Source organism: Symphalangus syndactylus, chromosome 8 (assembly GCF_028878055.3).
Source record: "Symphalangus syndactylus isolate Jambi chromosome 8, NHGRI_mSymSyn1-v2.1_pri, whole genome shotgun sequence".
In the NCBI taxonomy this organism is placed as follows: domain Eukaryota; kingdom Metazoa; phylum Chordata; class Mammalia; order Primates; family Hylobatidae; genus Symphalangus; species Symphalangus syndactylus.
Genome location: NC_072430.2, coordinates 80,085,968 through 80,098,256, shown reverse-complemented (window position 1 = coordinate 80,098,256; position 12,289 = coordinate 80,085,968). Strand labels below are relative to the sequence as shown.

General features: G+C 40.6%; 1 long non-coding RNA gene across 1 annotated transcript in view; it reads left to right on the top strand.

Moving 5' to 3' along the window:
• The first annotated feature begins 11,834 nt into the window (after positions 1-11,834).
• The window catches only part of LOC134737350 (uncharacterized), a 49,267-nt gene continuing 48,812 nt past the window's right edge, over positions 11,835-12,289 (top strand). The window contains exon 1 of the long non-coding RNA XR_010122180.1: positions 11,835-11,941. This is a non-coding gene — a long non-coding RNA (uncharacterized lncRNA). The remainder of the gene's footprint in view (positions 11,942-12,289) is intronic.

Here is a 12,289-nt window from a genome sequence, read left to right as displayed (position 1 = left end):
ATAGTAAAAAGCAATTAAGTAATTAACTAGATAATGGCTAACAGTGCCTTGTGACAGTAATTATTTGTACATGGGTAGATCTTTCACGTTCCCATATTATTATTATTTCTTTAATAAACATCATTGAAATGTGACATAATAAGAAAAAGTATACAAATTTTAAGTAGACAGCTTGATGGATTCTCACAAAATACATACACCCTTGTAACCACCATACAGATCAATATATAGAACACTACCATCATCCTAGAATTTTCCTTTGTGCCCACTGCCAGTTACTACCTCCCAAAGGTAACGACATACTGACTTCTAACATGACAGATTAATTTTTAAACTTTGTATAAATTGAATCATAGTAATATGTACTCTTTAATGACTGGCTTCTTTCCCTCAACATTATGTTTTTTATATTATTTCATGTATTTGCAAGTTTCAGTAGTTCATTATTATTGCTGAATAGATTCCAGTGTAAGCAAATTACACAATTGATCTGTTCTTCTGTTGTCTGGTGTTTGGTTTGTATCCAGTTTTGGGCTATTTTGCATAATGTTACTATAAACATCCTTGTATATGTCTTTTTGTGCATAGCTATGTGCTTTCTTGGTGGGTATAGTACTTAGGATTGGAATTGCTGGGATATCTTATGGTTATCATGTATTATTATTTATTTTACTTCCTGATAAGGATTTTATAGTTATTCGTCAATGGCATTCCATCTAACTCAGAATAAAAGTTAGTGGCCTTACAATTATTTACACAGACCTAAGCAAAATGGTCTTGACACTATTTTCTTTCTTGCTGTCTCCATTGAAGCTGTAGTTACCTTCGTGCTGTTCCTTAAACATACTAGGCTTGTCTATCCCTTAGGGTGTTTGCCCTTGCCACTTCTCTTTGTCTGGTAGCTCCTCTAGCAAATATTTGCAAGTCCCTCCCTCATCTCCGTCACTTGACTCAAATGTCACTTTCTCAGGAAGGTCTTCCCTGACCAGTCAATTGAAGTCGTAACATTTTCCTATTACCATAGTATACTTCCTATTACTCTTCCTTGCTTTATGTTTTTTCATAGCAGTGATTGATGTCTGACATGCTATGTGTTCTTATTTGCTTGTTCATTTTCAATCTTCTCCCATTAGAATGTAAACACCATGAAGGCAGAATTTATTTTATTGTAGAGACGGGGGTCTTGCTATGTTGCTCACACTGTACTTGAACTCCTAGGCTCAAGTGATCCTCCAGCCTCAGGCTCCTGAGTAGCTGGGGCTGCAGACATGTGCCACATTGCCTGGCTAAGTCAGGAATTTTTGTCTGTCTGCTTTTATTTCCCCCACTGTTGAATCCACCACTGTATCATCTTGCTAGTCCCAGAACAGTGCCTGGCAAAGCATAGGTACTCAAAAAATAGTTGTTGAATGAATAAATTAATGGATGAGAAAAGCATGTCACAATTGTGAAAGCAGAAAGTTGCGTTTAAAGCATCAGAAGACCTGGGTATTTGTCCCTGCTGTCATTAATTGACTCCGTGACCCTGGGCAAGTCACTATCAGCTCCCTTGTTTGTCAAATGGGGATAACAAAATATGTCTGCACCCAGGACTTTTAAGTGGCTCAAATGCAATAATGTGAGTGAAAATGCTCTCCAAACTTTGAAGTCTTCACCAAAGTAGGTATTCTCACTTGGCACAAAAGAGTTTGTTAGGAAAAATGAATTAATAATAAAACTAGTGGAGAATGTTTAGTGAGAACCACTATTCTTTTTTTCCCTGTAGTATCTGATGAAGGAGGTTAGTGCATGTCATAGTTCAACTGCCTCTTACTCAGGTACCTAAGGTGTTTTACTTCTTAGTAGAGACTGGAGGTTGGGGGCTTCTGCATGCATCTGAGGTCTCAAACCTCCATTCATGGGTAGAGCTGGGAGTCGTAAAGGAAATCCAGGATCAGCTTGGATGATGAGAGCAGTAAGAACTGCTTACATTCATTGAGTGCTCACCATATGCCAGGCAAATGGTGCTTTGCCTCTATTAGCTCATTTATCATCATAACATCCCTTTGAGGTACTGTTTTACAGGTAGGGAAAAATAAGGCAGAAAGAGGTAAAGTTTTACAGGTGGGAAAAAATGAGACAGAAAGATGTAAGGTAACTTCACTAAGTTTGACTAGTGGATCCAGGATTTGAACCCAAGTAATCAGGTTCAGGACTCTAGCAAATAACCACTCAGCAATGCTACTTAAGTTCTGGTAGCCTTATGTGTGCCGCTGTTGCATTACAGAACAGCACCAGCCAAGTCCAGGGCCCCACAAACTCTTGTCCCCAGCAAGCTTTCACAGGACCCCAGGACAGAGGAGGTGCTCTGTGATGCCGCTGAAGATAGTGATGCTTTTGTGAAGATCTTGCCCTTTCTCAGCGCTGACTTATGCTGTATAATCACTTTAAAAATTAGACAGCCACATATGACATTGAAAATAAAAACCATTCAAAACACCGTAATGCTTTTCAAAGCTATTTGTCAGTGGATTAAAGACATTTTGATTCGTAGAAAAAATTACCCTTAAATAACCACAATGAACTGAAACATACCCCAATATGTTTAAATATATGAGTTTATCCTGTTTATTTTATACAATAAAAGCCCACATTGGAGAATATTAGAAAACTCACTATTTTTAAAATTAGTAACTAAAAGAAAAGAATTAAGAACTTACTCACTTATTCAGGGCTGGTGCGGTGGGCTCACGTCTATAATCCCAGCACTCTGGGAGGCCAAGGTGGGCGGATCACTTGAGGTCAGGAGTTCGAGACCTGTCTGGCCAACATGCTGACACCTCATCTCTACTAAAAATACAAAAATTAGCTGAGTGTGGTGGTGCATGCCTGTAATCCCAGCTATTTGGGAGGCTGAGGCAGGAGAATCGCTTGAACCCAGGAGGCGGAGGTTGCAGTGAGCTGAGATTGTGCCACTGCACTCCAGCCTGGTGACAAAGCAAGACTCTGTCTCAAAAAAAAAAAAACAAAGAACTTACTTAGTCTGCCTTTAAAAACAGTTTTATTGAGATATAATTGATATACAAAGAGCTGCACTTTTTTTTTTTTTTTTGAGACGGAGTTTTGCTCTTTCGCCCAGGCTGGAGTGCAGTGGTGCAATCTTGGCTCACTGCCACCTCCGCCTTCTGGTTTCAAGCGATTCTCCTGCCTCAGCCTCCTGAGTAACTGGGGTTACATGCACCCACCACCACACCCTGCTAATTTTCGTATTTTTAGTAGAGACGGGGTTTCACCATGTTGGCCAGTCTGGTCTCGAACTCCTGACATCAAGTGATCCACCCGCCTCAGCCTCCCAAAGTGCTGGGATTACAGGTGTGAGCCACCGCATGTTTTTTTTTTTTTTTCTTTTTTTTGAGACGGAGTCTTGCTCTGTCCCCCAGGCTGGAGTGCAGTGGCAGGATCTCGGCTCACTGCAAGCTCTGCCTCCCAGGTTCATGCCATTCACCTGCCTCAGCCTCCCGAGTAGCTGGGACTACAGGCGCCCACCAACACGCCCAGCTAATTTTTTTTTTTGTATTTTTAGTAGAGACAGGGTTTCATCGTATTAGCCAGGATGGTCTCGATCTCCTGACCTCGTGATCCGCCCGCCTCGGCCTCCCAAAGTGCTGGGATTACAGGCTTGAGCCTCCGCGCCCGGCGAGCCACCGCACATATTTAATGTGTACAATTTGATGAGTTTGATCATATGCAAATACCTGTGATACTGTCACCACAATCTAGGTAATAGATATATCTAAAACTTCCCAAAGTTTCCTTGTGTCCCTTTGTTTGTTTTGTGATAAAAACACTTAATAGGAAATTTGCCCCCTAAACAAATTTTAAAATACATATACTGTATTGTTAACTATAGGCACTATGTTGCTCAGCAGATTTCTAGAACATATTCCTCTAGCAAAACTGAAATTTTATCATACCCATTGAACAACAACTTCCCATTTCCTCCATTCTCCTGCCCCTGGCAACCACTATTGTATTTTCTGCTTCTATGAGTTTGACAATTATAGATACCTCATATAAGTGGAATCTTGCTGTATTTGTCCTGTGACTGGCTTATTTAAGTTAGCATAATGTCCTCTAGTTTCATCCATGTTGTTGCAAGCAGCAGGATCTTTTTTAAGGCTGAATAATATTCCATTGTATGTATATATCACATTTTCTTCATCAATTCATCTGTTAATAGATATCTTAGATGTTGTGAACTCCCATGCAACTTCCTGTGAAACGAACATGGGAGTATAGATATATTTTTGAGATCCTGATGTCCATTCTTTTGAATATATGCCCAGAAGTGGGATTGCTGCATCACATAGTAGTTCTAATTTTAATTTTTTGAAAAATCTCCATACCGCTTTTCATAGCTGCTGAACCATTTTACATTCCCACCAGCAATGTGCAAGGGTTTCAGTTTCTCTACAACCTCACCAACACTTATCTTTTTTTTTTTTTTATTAATAGCCACCCTAACAGGTGCAAGGAGTTATCTTGTTGTAATCTCCTTTACACTTAACTGCTGGTGTGCAGTGGCAGGATCTCGGTTCACTGCAGCCTCCACCTCCTGGGTTAAGTGATTCTCCTGCCTCAGCCTCCCAAGTAGCTGAGATTACAGGCATGCACCACCATACCCAGCTAATTTTTTGTATTTTTAGTAGAGATGGGGCTTCACCATGTTGGCCAGGCTGGTCTCGAATTCCTGACCTCAAGTGATCCACCCCCCTTAGCCTCTCGAAATGCTGGGATTACAGGTGTGAGCCACCACAGTGGGCCTCACTGTAATCTTGATTTGCACTTTTTGATAATTAATGATGTTGTACATATTTTAATATACTTTTTGGTCATTTATATGTCTTCTTTGGAGAAATGTCTGTACAAATCCTTTGCACATTTTTATTTTTATTTACTTTTTTTTTGAGACATAGTCTCACTCTGTCACCTAGGCTGGAGTGCAATGGCGTGATCTCAGCTCACTGCAACCTCCGCCTCCTGGATTCAAGCAATTCTCCTGCCTCAGCCTCCTAAGTAGCTGGGATTATAGGCGCCTGCCACCATGCCTGGCTAATTTTTTGTATTTTTAGTAGAGACAGGGTTTCGCCATGTTGGCCAGGCTGGTTTCGGACTCCTGACCTCAGATGATCCACCCACCTCGGCCTCCCAAAGTGCTGGGATTACAGGCGTGAGCCACTGTACCTGGCCTGCACATTTTTAAGTTGAATTATTTGTTTTTTGTTATTGAGTTGCAGAAATTCCACTTATATTTTGGAAATTAACCCATTATCAGATATATGGTCTGCAAATATTTCATCCCATTCTGTAGGTACTCTTTTCATCCTGTTGATGTTTCCTTTGCTGACCTGCCTTTGGTATATGAACTGTACCATGGAGTAATCAATTAGTAGATGAGGAAAATTTCTCTTTACGGAAGTATCCCAACATATAAATGAAAACAGAGTAGCATTGGAATGTCACAGTTTTGCAACCTAAAATAAGTTAATCATCTAATGATGAGATAAAAAACAGTGCTAATGTAAAAAAGAGAGACAGCAGACACCATGTGCCTCCAGATAGAAGAACATAATACCAAGGATTAGGTAGTTTTGCCAAAAATTTGAACCTGAATGTGGTTAAGTTCCTAGGTGAAGTAACAATTTACAGAAAATACAGAGGATGGAAGAATGTGTTAAATAATGCATTAGCAAAATCCAATCTATAGGTAAATTTAGAGGACAAACAATCCAATTTATTTAATGAAAACATTATGAAGAATAAAACAGGAAGAGGAGGAACCTCTGAATTAAAAGACACTTATAAGACATATCAATTGATTGCAATACGTATACTAATTTGAATACTGATTTTAGCAGAGAAGCTACACAAAAAATTTATGAATTTGTTGAGACAATTAGAAATTTGCATGTTGACTGAATATTTAGTGGTATTAAGGCATTATTGTTTTTTATATCAATGCAATGGCACTTTAGTTAGGTTTACAAAGAGTCCTTATATTTCAGAGATACATATTGAAATACTTATAGATGAACGATATGATGTCAGGGATTTGCTTCTAAATAATATGGGAGGAGGGGATAAAGGGTATGGAAATGAAACCAGGTTGGCCATAAGTTGATAATTCGTAAAGCTAGATGATGAATGCATCTAATGCTTAAGTAAATGTATGAAATTCTCCATAATAGAAGGTTGCAAAGTGTTAGCAGATACAAAAAATTGTATTGTGTTTGTTTGACTTCTCATGGGGTTAAAATTAAGAGGCTTGATGACACCTATATTGGTGAGGATATGAAGCAATTGGAAATCTTATATGTTGCTGGTTGGCATGTAAAAATCATATACTACCTTGGAAAACTATTAGGCGTTTCTTTATGAAGTTAAACATATACCTATCCTAAGACCCAACCATGTCACTTCTAGACATTTATCCAAGGAAAATGAAAACATATGTCCTTAAATATATTTAAACAAGATTGTTTATAGCACCTTTACTCACAATAGCCAGAAATTAGAAACAGCCTAAATATCCAGGAGAATGAATAAACAAATTGTGCTGTACTAAGACCATGAATACTACTCAGCAATATGAAGAAAAAACTAATGATACAAGCACCAACTTGGTTGAATCTCATAGACATGAGGCCAAGTAAAAGGAGCCAGATGTACGAATTTGGAAAAGTTTTCCTTTTACATGAAGTTCTTGAACTGGCAAAACTAATCAATGGTGATAGAAATCAGAAAGGTGGTTGCCTCTGAAAGGGGCTTTGGGAAGGGCAGGAAGGATCTTTATTGGGGTAGGGGTTACATGGTTGTTTATGTTTGTCAAAATTCATTGACCTGTATTGACAAGATCTGTACATTTCATGGTGTGACAATTATACCTCAATTTAAAAATATCAAATAAAAATAAAAACACTGATGGATTCAGGCAACTACTTACCTGGTATGAGGCTCACAGGCAGAGCTGTCTATTTGCTTTAGCACAGCTGCTAAGGCAGCCTCGGCCTGGCAAGATTCCAGGGCAGAGGAGACCTCTATGACTAGATCTTTCTATATCTGGCTCAGGCTCAAAAAATTTTCTTTCCTGAATGAATTGATTAAGTGGGCTCTGAAAAAACAGGCACTTAATAGTTTAGTTAAATTCTAGCTGAAGGTCAAAGGCAAGTGATTTTTATTGATCTCTCATATTACCAGAAACAAGAGGCATAAACACTAAACTGAAGCTGGGAACAGGAGTGTGATGCTTGGCTCAGCTGTGTTTGCCTTGCCATGGGCATGACACTTCGGTTTTCTGGACCACAGTTTCTTTTTTTCCCAAATGAAGGAACTGTATAGAATGGTGCAATGGGTTTGGATATTTGACCTCTCCAAATCTTATATTGAAATATGATCCCTAATGTTGGAGGTAAGACCTAATGGGAGGTGTTTGGGTCAGTGGGGGATCCCTCATGAATTACTTGGTGCTGTCCTGGTGGGAATGAGTTAGTTCTTGCTCTATTCGTTTCCATGAGAGCTGGTTGTTAAAAAGAGCCTGGCACCTTCCCTCCCTCTTTCTCTCTTGCTTCCTCTTGCCATGTGAGCTCTGCACACACCGCCTACCCTTTGCCTTCTGCCATGAGTGAAATTAGCCTGAGACCCTCACCAGAAGCAGATGCTGGAGCCATGCTTCCTGTACAGCCTGCAGAACTGTGAGCCAAAGAAATCTCTTTTCTTTATAAATTACCCAGCCTCAGGTATTCCTTTATAGCAACATAAATGGACTAAAACAAATGGTCTCTAGGGCCTCTGTCATATCTAACATTCTGAGTCTCTGCAGAGCTTTATTTTTCCCTGGAGTGCTAAAGAAAGTGCAAAACTGAACCCAGCATCATTTTCTCTAAACCTGCTCTTCTTCCTGCATTTTTTTTCTCAGTTTTTCTCAGCACCACCATCGGGCATTCATTCACTCAGCAGATACTTATTGAGTACATAGTAGGTGCCAGGAACTGCTGCAGGTATTGTGATGCAGCAGTGAACAAAAGAGACAAAATTCCTGCCATAAAGACTCTCACATATTGTAGTGGAGACAAATAGCTAATAATGAAATTATATAAGCACTAGAGAAAGATGGAAGAGAAGGGATAGGAGATGCTGGTAAGGATGATTTGTAGTTTTAGTGGAGTGGTCTTACCGAGAAGACCTTTGTACATACATGAAAATTGTCCCTTGTTATGCATGAAATATTTGTGTCTTCTCCAAACTGATATGTTGAAATATTAACCCCCAATATAATGGTGTTTGAAGGTAGGGCCTTTGATAAGCAATTAGCGTTAGATGTGGTCATGACAGTGGGGACCTTGTAATGGAATTAGTACCCTTTAAAAAGAGAAGGAGGCAGGAGATCTCTCTGTCTGCCCTCCACTATGTGAAGATACAATGAGAAGATGGCCACAGAACAATCTGCAAACCAGGAAGCAGGCCCTCACAGGAGACCAAATCTGCTGGAGCCTTGACCTTGGACTTCCTGGCCTGCAGAATTGTGAGACATAAATTATTGTTTAAGCCATTCAGTCTTTGGAAATTTGTTATAGTAGTTGAACTAAGACAACTCTGATCCATCTCTCTTTGACACCTCCCACTCAACCATTTGCTGTGCCCTCTAATTACATAGTGTAATATTTCTCAATTTTATTTTCTCCCTAACCATTAATACCCAGGTTCAGACCTTAACATCTCCTGTCTGGGTTACTATAACAGTACCCTAGGGAAGTCTTCTTTGGAAGAAGATTTCTTTCTTCCAAAGAAATCTGCCTTTCTATGGCTCATTCTCTCCTGTCATCTGTCTTGTCTTCTCAAATCAATTTTCTGAAAGGCCATGTCAGAGAGTTATCTGAAAGGCATACCTGACCATGTCATTCTCCTGTTTAAGACTCAGCAATGGTTTCCTCCCGCCAACAAGGTAAAGGCCGGATGCCTTAACAAGGCATTTCATTCTCATGTGATCTGGCACTTGATGACTGCCCCAACCTCATCTCTCACCCAACTGGCCTTGACATCAGTGTTCCAAAGTAGAATTTCTCCCTCCATATGCAACACCATCCAGAATGCTCATATCTCCCTGTTCGTGCCTGCGTCAGTCCTGTTTTTGAGTCATCTTAGTAATCACTTCCACTGGATAATTTTCCAATTCTGTATTCTGCACCCACCCCAGATAGGCTTGGTGCCCTTGTCTGTGGTTCTATGAAACTATGTACACATATTCTTTAATCACATTGTTTTCCACATTGTTCTGAAATGATCCAGCAAGGCCCCATTCTCCCAATGGACTATGAAGTTTCTGAGCAGAGGAGCACATCTTACTCCTTTTTGCATCTTGGCTGCAACCAAGTAATCAATGACTTCATTTGTGTTCTGATCCTCCCATTCTCTTCTCCTCAATGATCTCAGTAGGCTAACCAGGACAATTTATAATTTGCAGCTGAAAGACAGAGATGGGAAAGAGTCCCATTTCAAGGCTGATTTCAATTCAGGTTAAATGTCAGAGAGTCACAGATTCTTAGACTTGGGATAACAATTACAGGTAATCTAATGCAACAACCCATCAGACACTTGGAGGTCCTTCAACATTTCTACAAGCTGTAGGGCTATGAAATTCTTCAAGTATGCTGTAATACTGATAGAATAAGGAGAATCTTCAGTTTACTAGAGGCTTTCTCTTTTCTGCTTTTCTCTGGTTCAGGGTGTGATGTGTGAAAATTATGAAGCAGGAAATTATTTGTATTAGAACACATATGTGTTTCCATACAGATGCACACACAAACACACCTTGTAAGTTTAAATCTGTAAGTTGCTTAAGATGATAAACAGCAAACTATTACCTAAGATGTTAAGCATAAGTTGGAGACTGAGACAGTAACCACAGAGAAAATTATTTGTAACTTGAAGTTAAAGCCATCTGTCAAAGCAAAGGGCTATGAGTAAAAAGCAAATGGATTGGTAGACACCACAGGTGGATGGCCGGAGACAAGACCCCACCTTGGCAAGAACCTGCCAGCTGGAACCAGCGGTCTGGACACCAGTCTAGCTCTATAGCCAGAAGAGGGGACTGTGAACCTAACATAAGCCATGCCCCATCAGAGTAACCTCAAGTGCTATGTTAGTCTTAGAGTTTTCTGAGCAACACCTTACTTACTTGCTGCTCATATCCCAATTGAAATCAACACATTTAAACCGCTTAAGCTTGCATTTCATCTTTGGAGAATCCCCATCCTCTGAGTGCCTCCCTGTCTTCTCTTTTGCTTGCTGTTCTTGTGGAAAATAGAGGTATATCTGTGGGTGAAAATAATACAAACTCTTGAAGCATCAGTATTCTTTGAATTTTGCCTTTGCCTCTTGTACTTGGTCTGTAAGTAGTGTGGGGTCAAAATTGTTTTTTACCTAGTAAAGTACGAAGAAGGAAACTGGCCAGGGATGGTGGCTCACACCTGTAATCCCAGAACTTTGGGAGGCTGAGGCGGGCAGATCACCTGAGGTCAAGAGTTCGAGAATAGCCTGGCCAACATGCTAAAACCCCGTCTCTACTAAAAATACAAAAAAATTAGCCAGGCGTGGCGGCGGGCTCCTGTAATCCCAGCTACTCGAGAGGCTGAGGCAGGAGACTCACTTGAATCCAGGAGGTGGAGGTTGCAGTGAGCCGAGATTATGCCATTGCACTCCAGCCTGGGCAACAAGAGTGAAACTCTTTCTCAAAAAAAAAAAAAAAAGAAGTGGGAAACTTACTTTGTCCAGAGGTAATTCAGTCCATCATAGTATAGCCAGTTTGGTAGCTATTCCCTTAGTTGAGTTGAAATTGCCTTTCTATGGCTCATTGATCCTAGTTCTAACCCAGGACCACATAGAACAAGTTCAACAGGTCTGCCACATAACTACCCTTTAATATTTCAAGGAAGCTTATTTGTGTGATCAGAAATTACTGAACTCAAATACCATGTGCATAGTACAATGCAGGCCCATGGTAGTATACTTATAAATGGTTGAGTTGGCTGGGCACAGTGGCTCACACCTGTAACCCCAGGATTTTGGGAGGCCAAGGCAGGAGGATCACTTGAGCCCAGGAATTCAAGACCAGCCTGGGCAACATGGCAAAATCCCATCTCTATGAAAAATACAAAAATTAGCTGGGCATGGTAGTGAGCACCTGTAGTCCCAACTACTTGGGAGACTGAGGTGGGAGAATTGCCTGAACCTAGGAGACAGAGGTTGCAGTGAGCTGAGATTGCACCACTGCACTCCAGCCTGTGTAACAGCGTGAGACCCTGTCTCTAAGAAAAAAAAAGGTCAAGTTATTATTAGTTGCATTATCATACTGCCTTTGTGCCATTTCTTGATAAGTTAAGCTCTTTTAGGAATGAGGTTTGCTGGTGTCATAGAAATGGAGGTTCCCACTTAATACATGTATTAGGCGGTTCCCACCTAATACATCAGTTTGTTATTTAATATAATTTTTCTTTTTAGAGAAAGGGTCTTGCTATGTTGCCCAGGCTGGAATGCAGTGTGCTATCATAGCTCACTGTAGCCTCCAACTCCTGGGCTCAAGTGATCCTTTTGCCTCAGCCTCCCGAAGTTCTGGGATTACAGGCATGAGCCACCATGGCTGGCCTACATCAACAACTTCGTGTGTAAATGTTAGACACCAGGATACTGGCTAACAGGAAGTGTTCTTCCTTTACCCTCCACTACCTCTGTCTTACCATTGTTTTTTGTTTTGTTTTTGTTTTTGTTTTTGTTTTCCACCTAAGACAACGGAAGAGGTGATTTACTGTATACCTGTTACACTTGGCCACGACTGAACACAGAAACAGTCCAGAACATCACAGATCCAGAAGAAAGGATAAATAGGAACTGTTTTGATGTGAGCAAGGTAAGACTCTCAGAACTTCCCTCTCAGAGGCAGTCTTGGTGATCAGATGGCTATGGAAGTTCTAGGTCAGTTGAGAGACAATCTCTAGAGAGGAGCATGCAGTCCAACAACTTGTACCAGCATCCCCAGCCTCTGGAGTCCCATGTTTCTGTTTCTGTGAAATGCACCTCCACGGGTGCACAAGTTGAGAGTTTAGCTGGACCTCAGTCTCATCTTTCTTCTTTTGCGCTTCAGCCTGCGCATTCGCTTGTTGGCTCTCACAGAGGAGAGGTTTCCAAGAAGATGGCACTAAAATGGAGAGCCTTACCATTGTTGAGTGCCAAATCATCCTTGAGGACTTAACTCAGT